We start from the raw sequence: 24,102 nt of genomic DNA, 5'->3' as shown, positions 1-24,102 counted from the left end.
CAGTAATCAGCTACAAATAAGTTGGTTAATCTGTTTATGTATTTATAAACACTTATCCTTCAGGATCGGTTTTCGGTTGGAACAATTTGCACGGGGTGAAAAACAAAGACAGAAGGGAAACTTGCATGAAGTGCTCCGCATCACATTTGCTGTGCTGTTGTTTGGATGAGCTCTACTGGAGTCTACTATGCAGGCACTGGTGCATCTACTATGACTGTATAAAATGTGTTTAATTGGCATGAAAAGGCACTAACAGAGTGCTAGCAGGGTTTCCATTATCTGAGTGGATATCTTATTTACTCTAGTTGAGATGGAGGACAAGACAAAAGTGATGGGAAACTCTGTGTGTGTGTGTGTGTGTGTACGTGTCTGTGTGCTTTGGGGGGGGTGTGAAAATCACACACGCTATAAAAACCACAGCATTTATAATGCCACTAACCTCACAATCCCCAGGAGGATGGTTTGCAAAATGTTTTCCTAATTATAATTTTGCAGATTTATGTTTAACACGGTTTGCCAGTTGTGAAATTGGCAATGACGATAATACAATTTGACGGGTATTTCATGTTAAAAAATATGCATTTTTATAACATACTTTCCCCACAACCACGTAAAAGAAGCTGATCTGAAAGGGAAGTTTAATTTTTTATGTTACGTTGTGCAAGCAGCCTTCTACACATATACATACATGCATGCTTTCATTGTAATTTATATAGGAGCCTAGCCCCCATTAAGAATTGATGCGGTACTGTATATGTTGTATTACAGTCACTCTAGAGAGTCTATGAGATACCAGCTCCCTGCTGAGTACATACTTATGTCAATATTTCTGTTAATTGTTGCATTACAAATTGTTACATATCCCAGTGGTGGGAGTTCACATTTATGCCTGCAGTGGAGCTGACAACACCTACACACGGTCCCCGGAGGTTTCAATATATTGTGGGATTTGCCTTTTGAAAACGTTATCACAGTTTATCAGTCCAATGTCATTCCACTCAGCACTAATAGAGCAGGACCTGGGCCACGCCGCGGTGCAGCGCTCTCCCCCATTTCCCTCCGTGCACCGAGGAAACACCTCAGCTCAGAGCATCTTCACGAGATTATTAAATTAAATCAAATCAAATAAAGTTTGATTCACTTCTAGTTTTTGCATTGTTGCAGTACATGATTTTTTCCCCCTAAATACCAGCTTCTTCGTGCTGGCACAGAAATTTAACAGTGCATTCATTGCTGTGAGTCCTGAATGGGTCACAGTCAGTATAGAAGATATTTTGTTTGAATTAAAAAAAAAAAAATGGCATTTATCTGGTAAAATTCAGTAGCGTTACTGACTTCAACAGATGCAAGATTTGCAAAGCCAGGTCATAACATAATACCTAGCCGTAATTTTATGCACTAGTTACTGAAGGGGTGACCCTTGGTGGCTGGACCCTCCACCAGCCACCGAGGAGTTGGTCACTGCAATACATCCTCACTGTGCCTTGCAACAACCAGCTCCGGCCAAACAGCAAGGTGGCACGTTTTGTAAGATGAACTTGGATAAAGCAGCAGGAAATTGAGTTTATAAGAGTGTTAATATTTGCCGTGCTCTCCAATTCCTGTAATGTCTTGCATTTCAGTTAAGAGGAACCTCGCTTGTTTGAACTGAAACGGGACAATGAAAATTCTCTGTGGTGACATATATATGATTAACAGCCAAATTTGCTGTCACCAACTGACGTGATGATGAATTTCTAAAACAGGGTGGCAGCGGGGCAATGTGTTTTTCTTCTCTCAGTCTTTGGGGATCCCCGAAATCTCGAAGGCACCTGGCGGAGCCCCAGTGGCATCGGAGGGGATGCCTGCTCCCCAGCATCGCACCCAAGCCCCCAGCACCCTGCCAGCGTCCTGGCAGCAGGCCTTACTGGGGCAGGGGGAGGGGACTGGTGGTGCCTTGCCCCTGAAAACCCTCATAAATAGAGATTCCACAACAAGGAGACTCTGTGCAAAAGGCTAATTACAGCCTGGGGCTGCATTAACCTTTAGTGTGGGTTCCCCACTGGGATCTTTGTAAGGCTGTGTGTGCTTGTGTGCGTGTGTGTTCATGTGCATGGGTATGCACACACAGCCCTTCGCCCTGCCCTTTATTTTCCTATTCTGCTCTGTGCTCTCCCCTACAAATATTCTGGAGGTAGGGGAAGAATACCTCCTGCACAGTCCAGGGGAGGCTGAGGAAGGGAGATGGTGCTCCCCAGCTCCCCACGATGCAAAGCAGAACTGGCCACACAATTCCCTTCCCTGACAAGCCTGCAGTGCAGTTTGACACAAATGGGGAGAAGTGGCTTGTCTGGGGAAACCATCTGGTACCCAACCCCACTGTCAATGGAAAGTCATCAAATTCTCTTTGGATAGGCAGGCAGAACACAATTAATGTGAGCCAGGCACATTAGTTATTAGCATGAACTAGCAGTGGTCTTACGGTTAGCTCAAAGAGATGGTGTACAAATCTGGACAAATCTCTGTGCTTTTCCCAGAGAGTTACCATGAGTGGGTGAAACTGAAAGTAAAAAATTAGGAAGAGTTGACTCACTAAGGTTGATCCTACCAAACAGCTATAATGGTGACCACGGCTATTCCAACCTTGGAGATCCTATGAGGGAAAATGCTGTAATTAATCTGATTTCTGTTCTTGCCCACACAGTAACCCAGCTGAAAGTGAACATGCCCATTCAAATATCAGCCTGTATGAGATATTTATATATGAAATCCCTCAGAGAAGTTACAAAAGACTCAGCACAGCCTCACCTAGCTGGCCATAACGTGACACCCGCACAGCTCCTGGGGTATGGCTGCAGCAGGGACTGGTTTCTCTTCTCCATCTCTAGGTAGAGAGCAACCAGATCCTACCGAGCAAGTGGTGCTGGTTGCTGCTGGTCCTGAGATGCCACTGGCTCACTGAAAGAGTGTGAGAAAGCCCTGCAAGAAGGCAAAGTGATTTATTTGAATCCTTCTTGCAGGGAAATCCACGATGAGGAACACCACCAAACCATTCACTGAGGACCTTTACTAAGTGCTCCCCAAAGGACCAGTTTCTCCCCACATGTTTTAGTTACACATTTAACTATGCAGAGCCTTAGTAAGGCAACAGGGACTCAAGAACCAGCAAGAGCAAGTGAACCTGTGAAGTTCCCACACACAAGCCACATCCAGGAGCATCACTCGCACTCCCTGCGAAACCTGCGGCCGGCAAGGACCTGGCCTCATTCCCACCTTGGCCTGGCCTGTGCCTCTGAGCAAATCCACTCACAGTAAATCTCAGCGCCCTTCCCTTATATCAGCGTATCATATTTTTTTTGGAGTTGCCTTTGCAAACATTTATCCCAATAGGTAGTTTCGTGCAATGAAACAAAACCTCAGCAAAATAAAAAAGCCTCCCATATAAATGATAAATCCCTACCAAAATAAGGTATGCCCCTGAACATCCTCCCTCCTTGGGGAGAGGAGGAGGGAAAAAACACATGACAGATGTTAATCACCTTCTTTAATGAACTGCTTGGAGATATTTAAATACGGTGGTGTTGATTGTGGTATAAGAACATATGTACAATAGTATAAAACCAAGTAGAAACATGATGTATTATTAATACCCACTAATTCCTTTACATCTATTTAGAGGCATGGTGAAGGAAGAACATACTGTGTATTCTCAACGTAGCTCTTCTTGGATATAAAGAGACCCTCTGAAGCAAATTCTTCAGCCTACTATACTTCAAGAAATAGTAATCTAAAGCATCAGACATTTCCTATTAAAGTTTTAAAAACATAGCTTTAAGTCATACATTACATTGAATGCTTTAATATCTCATCTGATTCAGTAGGTTTTAAACCCCACAGAGGTCACATTTTGAAGCACTAGTCACTTTTTACAGCATCTCCAAACATTAAATAAAAATAAAAATTATTAGGAGGAATAGAGCCATCTGTAGAGGCTAATAATGTGTCAGTTTGATATTATTATTAATAATACTATTATTTCTGTTGCATATTAGGGAGATCATGACTGCTAATGGCTATAAACTAGGAGTGATAGCCTTCATTCAGGCCCATCTGTGTTGCAGGCAGAGCGGAGCAGGAGGATCTGGTTTCAGAGCAGTTGTTTCCCTGCACCCTGTTTGGTGTCCGAAGCCGTGGCGTGCCCAGCTCTGGTCCATGATCGAGTTGCAAGGGACCAGGGTGCGAGCCCTGCAACAGGTTTTAATGATCTCATGGCCAGGTCAAGGTCAGCCACGCTGTGATCGGGTACCCAAGATCGATTTGTTCGGATACACGGTACAAGGCACATGTAACCATCAAAACTTGAGCAGCGACAGCAGGAAAAAAACATCCAACCTTTGGAAAAGGGACATGGTGGCAGAGGGGTTAAGGTGGTGGCTTGCTGCCAATAAAGAAATAGGAATGTAAACCTTGTTCCTGGTTCTTATCAAGGGTTTCCTTTGGTCAGCTCAGCTGTGCATCACTTCAAGCCTTGGGGTAAGAAATGGTTCGCGTGACACCAGCCACAACAATCTTCTCTGCCCAGTGCCTTTGCCACACAAGTCCGAGAGAATGACCTGGATACCAATGTGCCTGCATCCCACATTTCTTCTGTTTCTTGGGTTCAAAAATTACAGCAAGTCACTTAAAGGAAAAAAAATATAGGAGCTTTTAATTCAACTAGTCATAAAGATTATGATAAGCATAAATGAAGCAGTATCTGTTGTCAAGAAAATGCTCAAGGAAATGCCAAGCAGGCAGCTCTTGTTTAAACATTACAGCAGTATAATTTCATTATTGATTAAAACAGGAGTACACTGAGCAGGCAGTTTCCTCCTCTCTACTGCCGAATACCTATAGACAGCACTCCCTTTTCCCCTCTATGTTACTGTTGTGGGTCATATTTAGTGCTGATGATTTGTAATTTATCCAACAGGTACAGGCACATTTCCCCCAGGTAACATTTGTAAACAGAAATAAAGCTGGTGGTGTATTGTTTGCCTCAGAAACTCTGCAATTCTAGTGTGTCATAGAGTAGGCAGCGATGTGTAACCAAGACCAGTGATAAAAAGAAACTGCAATTGTTTTTTTTAAGGTACAGCTCTAAAACTGTACTATGTGGATTTCCATGGTGTAGCAGCGCAGACAGAAATGACTTTTTTTTCCCCTCTATAAGAACTAGTTATCTGATTCTCTTTTGTTTCCCTTATTCCAATGTTCGGTTGCATTTTAGTGTTGAGAGCTATAAGGATGCATTGAAACTTATGGAGCCTGACATTTTAACTATCTCATCTTAGCATGATTCATCTCAATTTACTTTCTTCAAAAATGCAGCCTGGAAGAATATGAACCATTCTGGGGGCTTGCTAGAAGGCCATAAGCTCCATTAAAGAGTACAGTGCCAGCTGCCTTCCAGAGAGGGTTTGCCTGTTATGGGTCTCATCCTGCAGAAGTAATAGGTGCCTCCCAGGGAATGGCACGTAGTCTCAAAGGCTGTATTTGCAGGACTGGGGGAGAACTCAGCCCTGGGTCGAGTCCTCCATCCTCACAGCGTTCCTGTGCCCTGCTGGATGAATATCAGAACAAAGAAATCCTCGGCTGCTTCTGCCCTGCGTTTCAGCGTTAAGCAGAGCAGAGGAATCTCAACAGTTAAGTTATGAGGAGATTAAAAGAGCCTCAATAAATTTGATGGGTTGATATGAGCAAACAAAATCACTCATATGATATTACACAAGTGTCTGTTCAGAAAACACATGATTTTGGAACTGTGGCCGCAGTCTGACAGGTATTCTGGGGCAGATCCTCCGCGTACATCAAGTGTCATCGCTCCACTGAAGTCAACGGAGCTGTGACAACTTACACCCATGGGGGCTTTGCCCTTTTGTGCACAATTCCTGCAATAATCAGATTGCACCGCACACAGAGCCCTGGGTGTGTGACCATCGTGGCACAAAGCGCTCTGCAGACAGCGAGCCGAAGGGCGGCCCAACTAATAGCTGAGGGCAGAGCTGACTCCCCTTCAAATTTCAGATCTGTCTTCCTTTCCAGTGCAGAGATCCAAAACCCAAGCAAAGGCAGAGGCAGGCAGTGCTCAGAGGCAAGAGCATTTTGGGGTGGCGTGGGCAGGAGACACGCAGCACTCACCCACCTGAACTCGGTGACGCTCGGCCCGGCCTCTTCCCTCCTGTGCCCATCGTCAGCGGTACAGTGAAGCAATAATATATCACCGGGCCTGACCCTTTGGCCTTTATGAATTATCTGTTTTAGAAAGATGTGAAACCACCTTTTATATCCAACATAATAGATATTTAGACATTGTAGATCAATAGTGAACAAGTTTCCTGGTTATAGTTAATGGGTGCCAGAGGGGCATTCTGACACTGACCTCTGACACCCTTGTTGACAAGAAATCTATAGAGAAAAAAAAATAGGAAGGACTGCCAGGTTTTAAAGTTATGAATATAGATCTACAGCGAATAATGGTAATTTTCATTGAGCAGAAATTTTTCATACTTTCAGTTTCAAATGAATTTCTCCAAAATCCTTAATTCTGACCAATGTAAAATTAATAACTGGCCCTTGGTGAACATCTGAAAACAACTGTTCAGCTGTATGACACATTTTTCCATTTGTTACTCATATGATATTGTTCTGCTGTCAAAGAAGACTTTTCCCTTTATAAAATAGGCTGTCATTTATAATTCCAAACCAGCACAGATTTGTTAAACAGCCACATCATAATGGGTCTGGATAGGAAGAAATACAGGCTCCTGGGTCTTGAAAGAAACTGAGCTAAAATGATTTTTAGAAGAAAATAAGTTTACAGGAATTTAATATTATGACTTCTCACAAAATTGGTTGCTCATATGTATTGCTATCCAAGTACTAAAATACACGTTTATTCCCTAGTATATCAGATATTTTAATTAACTTCTCATGTAATTAATCGATGCAGCGAAAGACTGTTAATAAAGGTGGCAACAGCCATGAGTATAAAATTATTCTGCTATATCATGTACTTCGTGGCACTGGGTAAAGAAAGTGGTGTTCACTAGCAGCAGTGGAAGCAAACCAGAAAAACAGAGCTAATTTCCAGCAGCCTGTTCTACGCTGCAGCACAATCCAGCGTGCCTCCTGGTAATGAAATTAGCTCTGTCATGTCAAGTCAAAATGAAATCCGTGTGAAAGGAGGGTCGCTGGCTTTCCAGAGGCTCTACCCACCAACGTACCTACTGTATTATTATGTCACACTCCAGTAACGCCGCACTGAGGTCTCAGTGGCCTTCCTGCAGCTAAGCGCCATTGAAAACACATTTGTCCTGGCTGTTCTTTTCTTTCACCCCTCCTCTCATCTTGGGCAAGATGAATCGCTGCTGGATCCAGGCTGACTCTGAGGGCAAAGCCAGGTCTTGAGGAGGTAACCTGCCTCCTACGGCTTAAACATTTTAATTAATTTTAACACTAATGCACAAATGAGAGTTAATCACTCTGCTGCAGTGCTCTCTAATTTACCAAGTTTATTCATTAAAACTTTCCTCACTGAACTTTGATTGAATGTCATGCTTTTTAAAAGGCCTCTCGAACAGCCTTAAGGCTTTTAAAACCACTGGGTGGGGGCTACTGTCAAAATGTTCCTTACCAGGGGCTCTGCATGGCACAATGCAAGCGTGGAGCGGCACAGGGGCTGGGACACACAGCAGAAAAAAGGTTACTGGGGCAGCACAGAGACAGGGTACCCAGGCGTGAGTTCAATTACCTATGAAACAAGATGGGTATTGCTTAACTTTTACAAACTCCAGGCCAAAACAGTCCACAGGCGTAAAACTGTCCGCATGGTCATCGTGCTGGCTTTTGTCATTCGGTGCAAGAATGTAATATATGCTGTATGACTCTTAATTTTATGAGATTGCTTTATTGCTGTGCTATATAACAAAAGCACTCTGATAACGTTATTTGTTTTAGATAATATATTTGCAATGTGTTTGCTAATCTAATTATTTTAGAATCAATATAATAAAACCTTAGGTACACAGTTTGGTCTATTAATTGCTATAACTAAAATCTGAAATTTATTGTTTAAATGGAGGTTCTTTATTTCAAATTAACTGAAGCAAAATGTAATCTTTACCTTTTTAATTAACTGTGTTCAATATTAGGTAGAAAAAATATCTCACATTTTCAGTTTCATAATGAAGGCTGCAATCAGAAAGGCTGACATTCAATCATACATTTAATTGGCTTTTTTAAAGTCACTTACATTACTTGGTTCTCCAAGGTAGTTGCAGATAAGAAAAGATTCTCCGATATAGTTTTGTGGGAAAACTCATCCAAAATGTAGATGCACAATATTTTTATAAAAATACAACAACCCCTGCTGGCATGTCTATAAAGCTATGTAAAGCAAATACAAATACTCGTTTATTCCCATCTGTGCCTACCTTAATTGCCAGCACAACTTGTCCCTTAGCTCATAAGTTGTCCTAAGTATCTAAGTCATTTCTGTTAGGCAGATGCCTTCCATCCACACATCCTCCATTCATTGTGAAAGGCCCTATGCCACCGTGGGTGGTTAAGTTAAGAAAACTGACTAAAGTATCTCTATTAATGCCAAATTCCTGCCTCTGTAACTAGTATGAGATCAAAGTTTATTCAGGCAATGAAAATGTCTAGCTAGAGATTAAGTCTAACCTTCTTCAAGTTTATAAATCATACCCACTTCTATATTTGAATCAATTTTAAATGTGAAAGTGCTGTGATTCTTACCTATTTTATTGCCTTTACACTTCACCCACTGCCCTACCACATTTCCTAGCATTTGTTTGTGATTTCCAGTAGCAGTAGCTCCAGCCGGCCCCTTGGGGAGCCAGGAAAAGTGGTTTTGTGCAAGAGGAAAATGACTGACATCCCATGAGGCTAAAGCATCGGGGACACCAGCTTCACTGCACTTGCTCAGGACAGGGGCTTGCACAAGTTTGACTTGGCAGGGATGTGCTGGATTTACACACTCACTGCCCTAGAAATTTGACAGGAGCTGGGCACATCCTGTGCATTCCCTCCAGGTGCCCAGGGTGCTGGGTCTTTGTACCACGTTTCTCTGATCCCCAACCAGGGCCCACCAGTACTGCAGCAGTACCAAGTCCATGTTCTCAATTTGCATCACAACTGCCTCAAACTTCAGCCAGCCTCGTTTGTTTTGGTTTGCCTTGTCTACCTCGTCCTTTCTGACCGAGAAATGCAATGATGAAAAAAGACATTTTTAATTTAGCCTTCCTTCTACCCCAGGAATGAACTCCTCTTTCAGCACACTCCTGGGCAACTTCTCACTTGCCTGGACAGGCTGAGAACTGCACTGGGTGTTTCAGAGATAAACCAGGCACAACAATTTTTCCTAGAATTCCTAATTTAAAATTCTCATATTAATTTTTCCTTAATGGCATTCTCCCCTGCCTATTCCTATGGTGTTAAATTAAAAGCCTTCCGAGTCTCTTTGCCTTTTGGTACAAACATACCCATTAGACTATTGTATTCTGGGATGGAAATGTTCATCAACTTTTCAGGAATGATTACATAGTTTTTCTCTTCTTCCTAGGAAATTTATGAATCAATATTTTCAGCTTCATTGCTGCTCAGGTTCTGTGAAACAATCCTTATGTTCAGATCTTTCTATGGGCTCATCAAACTGAAAGTCCTATTGAATTGGCTGCATTTCTGTGTTCCACCTCATTATGGTGGGTGGCACCGTAACACATGTACAATTGTACCAGGAGTTCTTTCTTTCAATTCCAAACAGGAAACTTTATTAGAATAAGAATTACCGTCACTGATTGAATTACTCTGTCTTTTGCCTTTCCTCTGTTGTGCTTTTATCTAAAGCCTGCCCAGAGATCCTCCTCTTCACTTCATGATATGGATTTAAGCAAACACATAGGTCATAGTGACTACCTAAAATACTAACACACCAACTGTGTACTCATTTCCACATATAAACGTGTCATATTTAATGAAACGCCTAGAATGAAAATTCTACCTCAAATACAAATGCTTACACTCAAAGAACTACAACAGCTGTTTTTCTATAACCTGCGTGAACGCTCCTGTCCAAACCATAAAGTGACACCCTCTGACAAATATGCCTCTGCTCAGTCATGTCTGCACAGAACATCCCTAAATGAATCTCACATAGCAAATATGTTTGTAGAAATAGGACTTCATAAGCAGGCAATTCACAAACAAAAAATGCTACTTTCTTTTAAGCACGTTAGTAGTTATTAATAGCTAAACCAGTTCTAGTCATTACCTAGCAATGAAAAATTGACAATAGAGTTATTAAGATAATATACTTAATTAATAGAAATATTAAAAGATTCTCCATTAACCTGCATTTGCTCAGAATGCCAGAGGGGTGATTAGTTAGTATGGCACAGATCACTGTATAGTACTTACTGCTCTTGTACAGGGTCAGAAAACAGATCCACACTGCTACTGGATTCAGAGTAAGATCTTAATGGTATTCAAAGTTTTAAACAGGAAGAAAACTAAAGACAAGGTGGAAAAACTACACCTTGAGATTACTAAAAAGATTAGGGCAGACCAAAAAGATAGTTACCACTATAACCACTGGTTATCACTGTCTCAGACATAAAATATGTGTATATTCCATGTACCTGAACTTCAGCAAAGCACAGGTGTAAGTTCACAGTAGAAACTATTTGGTAAACTGTGGAGGATGCAGATTAGCAAGGGTTTTATGCAATGTATAAAAATTTGGTTCAAGGAAAAGTAACAGCAAGAAGAACCAGAGAAGTAAGCTGCAGTTTATTAGTGATCGTGGCACATAAATGGCTTTTGAGGAAGCTGGGACTGTCAATGCAGGCAACAATAACAGCTGGATTTCAGAAGATGCAGAGCCTCAATGCATTTCTCACTCCCAGTAAACTGATGTGCTTTGTCCCCTTTTGTTTGATAACCTCAGAACAGTTCAGGCATTAATAACAGTACAGTTAAAAAGAAAAAAGAAAGATTCTACACCTCATTATCAGGCTTCCTGTTTGAGAGATGGTGTGAGACCAAATTAGTGTATGTTTGGAAAGCACACTGTAAGAGTTAAGCATTCTATACAGATGCTAATGCAGGATTAAATAGATCACTAGGAACCAAGTTCACCAACAATAAATCTGAATTCAGTCACCTGGAAACCCCAACAAGGCTTTGATGCTATAGAAATTGCCTGGATTCTTCTCCCTAAATGTCTTCCTGTAGGCATGCAAAATCACTTAAAACTAATATGTCAAGACAATACGTGTTGTTTCCCTGCAAGGTGACCAGTGACTCATTAGGGATGGGTATAAATTGGGAGTGTGAACCGAAACTTTTAAAACTCCAGTTTCAGAGTGGAACCTCACATACAGATTCAAGTTTACAGCTTCAATATCAGTCTTGTTAAGCAGTGTTTACAAAATGGTGAAATAAACAGAAGTCATTGGAGTCCCACCCCAAGCCCTGCAACAGCACATATATTCAGCACAGAGTTGAATGGATGAGAGATTGAGAAAGTTAACAAAAAAACACATTTTCTTCCTTAAAGAAATATTTCCTACTGACAGATTTTGGATTGCATGCTCTTTGAAATACTGAAGCTATCACAGCATGTTCCCAGAGAAAAAATACTAAAAGCTGGTAGCAGTAAGTGCAAAATATGTGACACACATACAGACAAATACACCTCCGTATATGCATACATATATAAACACACCCACAAGGTGCCATAGGGAAACACACCTACAAAAGAAATACACATATCAATAAAATTGTTTGAACAAGTCATTCAATGTCTTGGGGAAGGTCCAAAGAAAACTGTTCTTGGTCATGTTCAAGAGTGACTGCTTAGCAAGTCAATCTTGTCCTGAACACTCCCTGCTGCTGCAGGAGTGCCTGGGGTAAGTTGGTGCAGCAATCTGCATGGGTGAGCCAATACTGGCAGGGGAGGGGGAAGAAGGAAGTCTTTGGGGAGGAATTCGGGGAGTTAATCTGGGTGCACCCCAGCTGTATTAGTCATGCCATGCGGCCCCACAACCACACTCAAGTTTCATTTTGAGCTCATTTTAAGTTAATTTTGAAAATAAGAAAACGCAAGATAAATAGCAGACATTTAGCAGGTTGCTAAAATGGAGAAATGCAGTGAAAAGATGGATGTAAGTCACAAAGTTCACATTAACGTCTTGATTTTGCTCTATGCAACCTCACGCAGTGCGAATGCTGAATGAGTCTGGCTTGGATTACCCAGGCTTCGAGCAGAAGGGGTTACCTTTTAAAATACAATTTTTTACTGTGTAATTAACATCTTTCATCTTGTCACAACATTAGGGCTAATACATCAGACTGCAACTGTACATTTCTGATTATACAATTCTTACAGCATTTTTTATTCCAGTGATCATAAACTGACAGAATAGCCAAGAAATGTTACATCTAGATGCTCCCAACAAAGAAAAAGTGGCCTCTAGTTAGTTCACAAAAAATAGGATGTATTGGCATGAATGAGCAATTTTTTATTTTCACTCCTAGAATATACATAGGTAAAACATTCAAGCAAAAGATTCACCTGAGGCTTCAGAAACAGAATTGGTGTGGGTTCACTGCCCAACAGGCTTGAATTAGCTAACACAGAGTAAATTTCTGATTAAACCAAGATGACCTTCAAGATGCTCTACGTTAATTTAAAGCTAAGTTTTATCTATCTGAATCCTCACATAAAAACTACAAACCTCCCAGTCCTCCAGAATTTTACCAGGGATCCTTGTGCTCAAAATGAGATTTTTTACTTTGTAGTAGTGACAAGTCAGAAGCCAAAGAGAAAGAAAAAAAAAAAAATTAGAGCAGAAGAGGGAGGAAGCCTCCTTTACCCCCCATGGGAAGAATTGCACACCAAGTACGCAGTGGTGCTGGAAATCAACCCATGCTTTTTTCTGTCTAAACACAGAGTTAGAGGTGCGGCTTCAAACACTTAAAAATGAAAATATTAAGCCCGAACCAGATATCTTCATGCACTTTTTGATTGCTTTGAAAATCGCCTGCCTCGACTGTTACCTGGAGTGAACAGGACGTAGGTTTAAAACGGAACCTGTGACCATAACCTTGCTTCCCTCTCTGTAAAATGGTGCTAATGCCATCTCAAATGAATTCTCCAACGATTGAATGAGGAATTCAAACTATTTTGATAATGTTATAAATACTTTCAAATTTTGTTTCTTTTTTTTTCTTCTTTCCTTTTTAAAAGCCAGTAGTGCATAAAAAAAATTAAGCAGAAAATGAATTCTCCCAAATAAATGTCTTCAATGAGTGGAAAGAAATTCCAGCAAGCAACAGATATTCAGAACAAAAAAGTGTCTCCTGATTTTGGCATTAGTATCCAGATATTCTCATTAGCTTCTTCAATTCATTTAACATAATTTACCCCTCCCTGCAAGTTTTTAAGTGATGAAAAAGATTAAAAATGATCCCATAACAGTCTGTACAGTATTTTACATTCACTGACCTTTTATGTAATTTGGTATGTTCCTTTGGATGTCTGTTCCAAGTGTGGTGGGTGAGAGCTTGATTTATAAACAGTGTATGCACACAGGGTTCTTATGTACCTTGTTCACACCATCAGTTTTCCTGTAGTCACTTATGGTCTATATGCAATTCATTAAAGCACTTTTTGTTAAGATTGCCCTTTTTTGTTAATGTTTCTGTACCAAAGTAGTTTTTTTTCAAGAAATTAAAGTCTTCAAATGCTGTCTTTTGATATCTGTTGCAGGGTCCCCTGCTTGTACTTGATATTATGGATCTCACAGCTGGCGTGGAAAAGGGGCATATTTACTTTGCAGGAAGTTTTTGATAAAAATCCCTATCTCCTTGCCTCTGCCTTCAGTGTTAAGTAATGGAAGACCATTCTCATTCAAATTCAAAGAAAATACCTTTGAAAGAGCAAATCCCTGGTTCTTCCTCCTGACATACGCCAGGCAACGCAGCAAACCTAAGAAATGATCCCAAGCACACAATGCAGCTGAGGGAGAAAACCTGATTTTCACCTGCTGTTGTGCATGTAATAGCAAAAGTGCTCTTGAAAGCAATGTAGCTTTGCACGTGTTACACTATGCTCTTGTAAATAGTAACAGGAACTAATAATTTATATTGGGAAATTTGCAAAGTATTTCCTTTGCTGATAATATTCAAGCTATGTAATTATTTGAACCTCTGCTCACCTCTCTAACTATCACTCCAGCAGGAACTGAATCATACAAATTTCAGCAATGACAGTTACATAGGAAAACTCCTGTTTTCCTGTGAAAGAGGACCAAATCCAAGCAGTGTATAACATATACAACACGTGCTTTATGCTCTTAGACTCTGGTACAAGTCCATTCTTTTCTTCAAAGAGGAAATGACATTTTAGTTGTTGTCATTTACTTTCTGCCTTCTTTTTTTCCATTTCATTTTTTGGGCTATGTACATAAACCTTTTCTTGTGCTTTAGTCTTTATTTTTGGTATAGCAGAAGGGTTTTTCCCCTGCCCATAGTCAGAATATTACAGCGTGTAAAGATTGAATGAACCTAAAAATTTAAAGCTTCTACCAATTCCTGTGTAGTCAAGCAGTAGCTAGGTATGCAGCTCTTCCAGTGCATAAGAAATGGGAATCTTCATTAGATGAAATGTGGAAGGAGACCTCTAGGAGGTACCTACAGCTCTCAAAAGATTCAGGATACTTCAATCTCAAAAGAAGTAAGGACAACCTAACCAGAGGGCCAACCTTTATGAATTTCTGGGTACCTAACTGATACCTGTAGCATTATAATGCTTACTAGGACAGTCCCCAAACCACTTACAGGTGCAGCCATGGCTTTTAAGAAGACTTTTAAGAATTCAATGTGTGACCCAATTTTCTGTTTCTCTGCCACTTGCATATGTCATAATTTTCCTTGAGGAGAAAATCTCCTGTATGAAAATGCTTGCTGACAAGAAATCTCCTTTTCTTGCTGGTTTCCTGCTTTGCTACTCCAATCTGAGGGATTTCAGAGAAAAAGAATGGTTTACTCCCTCTCTCTAGCATATCAGCTAATGCAGAATGTTTCACTGGTCTGTGAAAGGCTTTTTCTCTGTCTGTGGGGAGTGTTATTTCTGATCCCCAATGTAGCAGTTAATAAAGTCTCAATAGTCTTTCCACCATTTCCCTCAGCACCAGTTTGCAGTCCTAAAACTCCACTGCTCCTGTCACTCTCCAGCCTCTCCAATCTTCTCTGCCAAATGATGTTTTCCTTAGCAGGAACTTCCAATGTAGCCCCAATTGTTTCTGTTTTATTGAGGGATTCCTCCTGAGTGGATTTTTCGATAGCATTTTTAACCACACCAGCAGCCACGCTCCTCTAAAGCAAAATTATCTACAGCTTCTCCAGATTTAATAGCAGCAAAGTTTTTAATGCTATCTTACTGAAGTCCCCTGAGCCTGCGATAGGTTCCTTCTCTTAATATTCCATTATGTCTGACATGCTCTTGCCATCCATGGAGAGAGATTGGATCTTGTACTCCGAGTTTCCAGACTATCACATCTCCTCCCTTTCCTAATGCACATCCTGCTCTCTCCTGGAGGTCACTCTGAGAACGGAGCTGGCATGCAGAGGCACACCACGCAGAATGAGACCAGCCCAGAAATCCAAGTTTGAAGAATTCTCTATTTTTTTGGCAAAGGCAAGTATTTTTAGATTATATAACAACCTCTGGCCTGGCCGTTTTCCTTCTCCCTCTCAGTTACAAGAGGTGTTTTGAGTGAGAAGTTTCTTAATAGCACATGTGGGTGTCAGTGTGATGGGCAACTGCTGGCCCTTGTCTGCTCCATCGGGTGCCAAGCCAGACCCCACCGTATGGGAGGAGGACATTGACACTTGTGTGCATTTGGTGACAAAATTAAGACCGATGGAAAAGGGGAAGACGTCAAGTGACCATAAAAACATGAGATTAATACTCAGCAGACTGTCACTGAAGTGCTATCTGTGTCAAAACCAAGCACTGCTGGCACTCTTGTTTTACAGGCCTAAACGCAGGGAGCACATTGCTGTCTGCACAGTGAAATTCAGAGGAAACAAAGGCTCGGTTGAGAGGAACGTGCCAATGACGAGGTGTTCTAATAACTGTGATGATATTAGGGACAACTCGGGTAGAGGTGGTGTTAAGAGTTTTATCAGCCAGTTTTAATTAACTCTGCAGGCAGTAACGTGAGAGCACAAAGGGAGCTGGTTTGCTACTACTTGAGATTCTCAGATAAGAAGCACTCAGTGATATTGTGCTGTACTTTACTGTCTCCGAATGAAAGATTAACATACAATATAAATAATATAGTATATACATGTGGGTATCTGTAAAGAATCAAGAATTTTTTATATATATATAGGTTATAACTTGCCACATTTCTACAGTCTCACCACTTTTTTTTTGGTTATGTACCTATTTTCAAAGTCAAATTAAGACCAAATGTTTAGAAACCTTTCTTCCCTTTATAAGAATGCTTTTACTAAGCCCAATTCTGAACTCTGACACTTAAAAATCAGCTATCTTGCTGTCGGGTCTGCTGATGAAAGGATGGATCATCACCTGCACCGATAACCACTGTCTTTGGGGACCTCTGGTCTCACAAGTGGTGAGCAGTGACAAAAGGTACTGGTCACAGCCAGGGCTCCTAGCTGCCTCCATCAGCAGCTGGGCTGTTGCCCTGCATGTGGCAGTGATGCCACGTTGTGAGGACAGGAGCAGCCAGGCGGTGCCTCGGTGACACCACGGCAGGGCAGAACGGAGCCCCACAGACTCAGGTCTGAAACTTCCATACCCAAGCTCGTGTTATTTGCTTTTTCCATGTGCTGTCATTATAACTCACGATGGCTTTCTTTGCTGACTACCAACACTCATTGCAACATCCAATGTTTCCAGTGTTTTCACACAATGTGGAATCTCTAAGTAGGGATGTTTCCACCATCAGGAGCCACCATGTAACTTTTGCTGTATGCATTTCTGTGTTATCACTATCATCTCTCTTATTCCAGCATGGCAGGCACCAACTGCTAGTACTATGCTATAAGTTCTGTCATGTTCTTCGACGTCTGGCAGCTGTATTTATTTGTTTAGCCTCAGAACAGGATTATTAGAACTCATAAATTCTGAGTTGGTTGGTACAAAAAAAAAATCCTAGGGCAGTGGGGAATTAACTGTTGTCACAGAGATAAAACTGTGTTGTGTTAATGCACCAAACACACAGCTACTAGAGTGCAGAGCTGTGCTTCAGCTGGATGTATTTACATTTTTCTGGTCAGCACTGCCTGTTTCTCCCTGACACTAATGCAATTCTGCCAGTGGCGATAACCATAAGGGCTGAAGCATTTACCTCGTAAGTGTAAATATAAAACTGTGGCAAAAACATTGCACTGTGTCGTTGCTTTCACAATTAGAATTGCAGGAGCATTAGCAAGGTTTGGAAAAGTGATGTACAGAAGGGCTCTGGATTTAATGGGGTGCCAACACAGAGAGTAGCTGAAGTATTCGGATGCTTGTGTCTCAGCTGTAGGCACGCGAATAATCCTAAAAGGAATAAGTAAAATCAATCCCCCACCTACCACTGTATTGTGAGGGAAAAGATGAACACATACAATAACTGCAGAAGCAGATTCACCAAAAGCTTATATGCATCTTGCTTTAAAGTTTAGTAAGAATACTTCAAAACGCTGCTGTACCACACCTTTTGTCTGTGGAAGAAGACCGGTGATGGTGTGGTTCTAGAGTAAAGATGGAATGCAATCTGTATCCAAGTTGGATGTTCATTTGGCATATGAAAGTAAACTTCAATGAAATAAGTTTGCAGTGAGCAGTGAGATAACTGAAATTAGGCCATTCTTTGTCTCCTCCCTGGATTTTTGCTGAATCACAATTTTCCACATCTCTGTCATCTCCTATGCAGTTTATATATGTTGTGTGATTTAGCAAATAAAACTAAAGAGCACCTTTACTGCTAATGATGTGAGATACAGGCTTTTACTTATGTCCACTGCTATTTAATGACCTAAATATCTTCAACACTTTTGATAGCTGGGCTAGAAGATATTGATTCTCTGAAGTTTCTGTTGCTTGCATTGCAAAGAGCTGCACTGAAAAGCAGTGACTCAGCTAGGCAGAACATACAGCAGTTGTTAACATGTCTCGGGTGATATTGTAGTAAAGAAATCGTAAGAGTAAGAAATTCAGGACTCAAGCATTCGTTGACCTCTCTGATTCTCCTTTTGCAAAAATACCAACTCAGAGGAACTGAAACAACAGGCACTTCTCACTGCAGGAGTAATTTACCCAGCAGAGCATGGCGCTGCTCTACACCGCTTTACACCCCTGCATGTCTTCCCAGATTCACCACAAAATCTCACCTCTCATCTCTTTCTCTTCCATGAGGTTGGTTGCTGGGATGTTGCATCCCTTGAATTCCACAGCACATATATGTCGAAGATCTTCTTACCCCAAACCGACTCGCATCCTGGTCTTTTTTCTGCCCAGTATTTTGCCAGAGAGAATTTCCAAGCCCTCAGGGGTTGGTCAGTGTGCTTTTGCTTACTTTTGTCTTACTTGAACAGTGCAAAACTATACAACTGAAAGGCATGAACCTGTATAAAACTATGGATTTGAATCAAATGCTATGCTACTAAGTTTTTCTTATAATCACTTAAACTAAATTGTCTAAATTTTGTTACTCTAAGTGCTAAAAATTCTTCATTCCATCTTAAAGCAACTGGGTGAAACTGAAGAGTCAACATTTAGAGAAACCAGCCTTCTTTGGGATTTATATGGAGAATGAGCATTTATTGTACCCATAAAGTTACAAAATCCTGACTTACTCCCTTCTGTCGGCATTCTGACTTTTCAAGGCTCTGTTTTTGAGGCAATACTTGTTTCAGTGGTTCAGAACCATTGGGCTGTTTCATGGCAGAAAACCACTTTTCACCACTTTTGCTACCAGGGATATCTTGCTGGATAGGCAAACACAAGCAGCCCATGTGGCAGGGCTCAGGGTGCCCAGGATGAAAAGGGAGGGCGTGAGCTGAGGTGGAAGGAGTTCAGCAGAGAAATGGAGAGCTGGACTCTTCGCTTGGCAAACTGGTATGAAACAGCAAGGCTTCACAGGCATTGCAGAACAGATGATCTTTAAAGATTTAAAAAAGAATATGTTCTCTTATTTAAAAGAGAAATAGTGACTTTTCAGATTGGAGCAAATCCTTATAGTTTCACTGGGAGTTTGTATGCAGTCAAATGACAACTCCAAAAAAATTCCCCTCTTTACCTCTAGTGACCTATTGAATATTGCAATTGTCTGGCATCTCTTCTAAAGCATAATAATAAAAATAATAACAACAACAGTGGTTTTTCTATCAGCATAAATACTTATAGTTACATTTGAATAATATTCATCCCATTTTCATAATAGAAAATAACATAATGATCTGGCAGGTTATGCTAGTCTGGGGGTTACTTATGTGCAGATCAAGAATTTTCTTACAAACTGGGAGATAGAAATTGGAGAGATCTTTATTTCAGTATCTTTGATTCAAATGAGATGTTGGTTCTCATCACGCCACAAGGCAACTAGATTTATTTTCACACGAATACAGAAGGTGAGGATTCTCCTCTGTTTACACTGGTGAAGGCAACTGGTTTTTCTTTTACAGGCAGGCACAGCTCTGCTCTTCTCCCAGAGCCCAGTGAGGGATAACACAACCTGCTCACTTCTGAAATGGCTGCCAGCTTGGCAGGGGCACGAGTGCTTACAGGGTACACCCCCTGTCAATGCAAGCAGCTACTGCACGAGCTGGACTTACCCCTCTTGGGTGAGCACCACAGCTTGAAGAAAGGACAGGCTGAGAGTCACAAGAAAGCCAAGTATATCTATGTGGTCTGTGTCTTGCTAGTCTCACTTTTTGTAGTTAATGATTTAAGCCCTTCTCATGCTTTCCCTCGGTTTTGCCAGCTGTTCCCAAACCACTTCACTGCAGCACTTACTGACTCACCCCACAACACCCAGAGGCAGAGGGGGAAGCACACATTTTCAAAGAGAGTTCCTCTTCCCAATGCTTGCGATCCAAATCTCAACCTGCCCCATGTGAATGAGCTCAGCATTGCAAGAACAGCTGGGCTGCCAGATCTTGCCCCTCGGGGAGCAGCACAGGTCAGCCAGGTGGCACAGCCGGCACCCACCCGGGGAAGGAGAGATGTGGGCACCCCTGGGTGCTGCAGGGCCAGGAGTGTGCAGACTTTCCGCTCTCCTGGTCACAACCCAATGTTGGAGATCAGAGCTGTGATTCTCTGCCCATGGCCAGGGGTTGGAACTAGATGGTCTTTAAGGTCCCTTCCAACCCAAGCTGTTCTATGACTCTATAATTTGATGACAGAGGTTCAGTCCTACAGCTCCTGAGCTGTGGGAGATTTCTTCTCACACCATGTAGACGAACCCCAAAGACTTCATTAGAGACTCACCTGGGAGCAAGCACGCATCATTCTACATCTGTCTATAACAGCTAGTTGTTGTTTAAAAAGGAGAACTGTGATGATATACACAATCCAACATCAGGGTGATTGAGACCTATCAATAACAGCACTGCTGCACAGAACATTTCAGTCAGTGCAGGAAGAAGTTATGCCCATTTTTGCAACGAGTTTCAGGTGATTGGTAATTGTATTCAACCCAAAGTGCAGAAACAGCAGCTGCACTCCATTTAAATACTGTGCCTTAAAGCTTTCACCTGGATTTATTCCAGCAAATACTGTATATTTAGTAACAGCTGATAACAAAACATCGTTTCCCATGCTACGACTAGTCTTTAAGCATCAGTAAAAACGTACTCAATCAATTTATATTAAATTACTGTGCAATCACTGTGGCAGTTTAAGGCTTTGCCTATGTATAGTAGACATTTTACCAGATAATTTTTGTGTATCCTTAACTAAAGTGGGGGAGCAAACCCCCACTTCTTCCACCTTTTGGAGCTGCTCTGTGAGCGCCTTTGGGGGCAGTGACCCGCTCTTTGCTCCTGTGGTACACGCCTGCCTTGCTGATGAATGTGAAGACAAGCAATTCTGCCATAAAGTAATCATGAACCAAGTCTATCATTCCCCATGGCTTCACTGGGCTTTGAATACAGCTCTTAAGGTACCAATACAAACATCAATTTTGCATTACTTCATAAATTGGAGTGGCGCAGTTGCTCTCGCCACTTATGGAGCTGGGAAACCTTGATCTCTCTCTACCCCTGCTACTCACTTCTGCTGTGATCTTGCACAAGTCCCTTCGTTCCTCCCTATCTCACTGTCTTACCTTCAAAAAGTAAAATAATGAAACACATCTACTATTGAATTTTTTGTCCACAATGTCATGTCTATTTATGCACAAGACTATGTATAAAAAAGCTGTACACATTTCCTTTGTGTGTCCCTACCAGTGGAAGTTTATGTTTGGATGTGAAATATAACCATTTTACATTATTACAAATTTAAATGTCTGTTGTTAGGACATATTTATAATTACTGAAGTGTTTCCCTTGAGTATCCTTAGCAACTAATTTCAGGATCTGGGTAAATAGAAAATAAAGTTATGCTGGGCTGTGTAGACATTTATCAAATCAAATGATTACAGAAAATTAATCTTTCTATACTGGTCTATCAAGTCACAAGAAATCAAGTGCATTTTAGATGCATGAATCTCAATGTTAGCAAAAAAAAAAGAAACAAAAAAAAAACAACTCACGTCATATAGATGGTCCCTGTGAATAAACTTAAACATGAACCATGTCCATCTTTTCCCACTTACTGCCTCTCTAGACTCTCACTGTGAATTTCTTTAGCAAACAGATTGACTGGATGGGCAAATATTTGCTCAGTTTTCCACATATCATTGGTCTGATTTTTTTATTTATTTTTTTCAAGTTGCTGTCTGTCTGGTCATTTTGTTATTAAAAGCTCTTTTGGTGACTTTAAAACACAAACTTACATTGATGTGGGTCACCAGAAAACAAAAGGCTAAATGAAAGGCTAAATGCACTCTTCTGCAGAGGTTTTGGGTGCTCTTTGAGGGAAGAATTTGCCCATTATTAATTGAGACAATTTCATGACATTTGAGGGGCTTTAGCTTACCCGTATATACTTCTTTATTGTATATACTTTTTTTCTTTTTTTTTTTTTTTTTGAAGTTTCTCTTTAGGAATTATGCAAGCTAAAATACCAAGGGCCAAAAATGATAGGATATTAGATGCTTTTGTAGCTATGTCACTGTAAATAAGGTCAGAATTTTGTCCCAGAAGCATCGAGAGCAATTTCCAACCTGCCCTTGGCACCAACAGGCCCTTGCCAAACCCAGCTAAGACTCTGCTCATACATCTGTTGCTCTCCTCCTTTGGACTCTAATCCTTCATTTCCAGACACCCATGCCCTCCACCAGGTGAGGGTGTGGATCTCTTCAGAGGTTTTCCATGCCAGGCATCCAGCAGTCATCTCTGAGAGCAGCCCGTGAGCTTGCTGCACGTGAAGGATGCGCTCCTGCAGGGCCCACAAGCTCCAGCTGGGCTGGAGCAGTTCAGCAAGCCCAGCTCCACCATGGGCTCTGGTTCTCCTGCACTCCAACAGACACATTCCTGCAGCCACATATTTATTTAATGTTAATGCCTTGTTGTCTTGACATTCATAATGTGCAAAGCTAGGAAAGTAATTAAAGTTAATTTCTGCTTGGGGGAGGAAGAGAAAGGTGGGGGGAGCATCTTCACTGTAAATTCTTATTCATATTTCTTTCCTGTTTTGTGATTCTCAATCGGAGTTTTCTAATAACAGATCATTTCTTTTTGTCTAACTTTAATCTGGCCCTGCTTGACAAGCACCATCCTTTTCATTGAAGGGTAAGACCACTTAAAGAAAGGCCAATAAGCCCTTGCACTGCTCAGCTGACTAGGGTGATTTGTCACCCTGTGCAGTGGTGGTCACACCAATGGATTTATCTCAAGGTAAATGGAGATGCTGAGACCTGGGACCTGGAGCTTTGATTAAGGCCCCCTTTTTGTAGTGTTGATAGATGTTGCTTGTGTTTATCTATTTGAAATGCCACTAAATCTGTGAATACAATGGAAAAAGAGAGTAGTTTGCAGCTGAAAACATATTAGTGATTTATGTTTCACTAAGAAGCACAATAAAGAGACAGAGGCTATTAAGAGGAGCTATTTTCATGAGAAATAGTTCTGCTTTAAAACATTATCAACCACACCTTGATAAAGACCTACATGCATGCATAATCATGTTTACTTATCCTGTTAGTTGAGTGCAATATACATTTGGAATGCACAGCCCCAAATTATTAATAAGCCAGTAGATGCTTTGCCATGCAAATGCCTAAGAATAGGATACTTTGCATGTTAATTGTCTTTCAGAGAAAAAGCAAGCATAATGCACTGACCCAGGACTTCAGATGGACTCCACATCCCTTAAAACCACTTCAAATCCCACTGACCATTATTGCCGGCATTTATTCACAACATTTTAGTAGAAATAACCAGTGGGGTGACACAAAAGGATTATAATGCATTGATATAACTTATAACATGAATCAATGTCAACAAGACGCACCCATTTAAATGAATAGGGTCAGATGAGAATGCTGTATCACCCTGACTCGTGTGACAGTTACAAATGCATAAGCTAGTATGCATAATAGGAGTGTACAAACCAGTAGAGATTTGTAAACTTGGTTCATTTCAAGCAGAACTGACCCACAGGAATGGAAAAAGGAAAAGCCAACTGAGCTGTCTAGAAATAAGTGATTCTGTAGGTTGTTGTTTAACGGAAGGCATAATGAGGTTTCATTTTCTCAAGCTTGAATAGAGCACATGGACGTAAAACACTACTAGGTAGCCAAGATGCTATTTATCTACAGTGTTCAATTAAAAGAAAAAGATAACACATTCACTTCCCAACACGTTTCTGTTTACAAATGCAAAATAAAGCTTCATTGGTCTGCCTCGTATATGCAAATATATAGGCAAACTGCA

General features: G+C 41.1%; 1 long non-coding RNA gene across 3 annotated transcripts; it reads right to left on the bottom strand.

The window, feature by feature from the left end:
* Positions 1-3,508: 3,508 nt before the first annotated feature.
* LOC137860372 (uncharacterized) lies at positions 3,509-20,749 on the bottom strand. 3 transcript variants are annotated; one of them, XR_011098866.1, is made up of 5 exons: positions 20,552-20,749; positions 7,655-7,771; positions 7,245-7,450; positions 6,164-6,273; positions 3,509-4,659 (listed from the first exon to the last, which is right to left on the bottom strand). It is a non-coding gene; the product is annotated as an uncharacterized lncRNA (long non-coding RNA). The 3 variants fall into 3 exon arrangements; XR_011098865.1 differs by having other exon boundaries at positions 7,245-7,405; XR_011098864.1 differs by lacking the exon at positions 7,245-7,450.
* Between the last annotated feature and the right edge of the window lie 3,353 nt (positions 20,750-24,102).

The sequence above is a fragment of the Anas acuta genome, chromosome 8 (genome assembly GCF_963932015.1).
Source record: "Anas acuta chromosome 8, bAnaAcu1.1, whole genome shotgun sequence".
NCBI lineage: Eukaryota > Metazoa > Chordata > Aves > Anseriformes > Anatidae > Anas > Anas acuta.
Note: the sequence above shows the minus strand (reverse complement) of the source record. Positions and strands in the feature narration are given on the sequence as shown.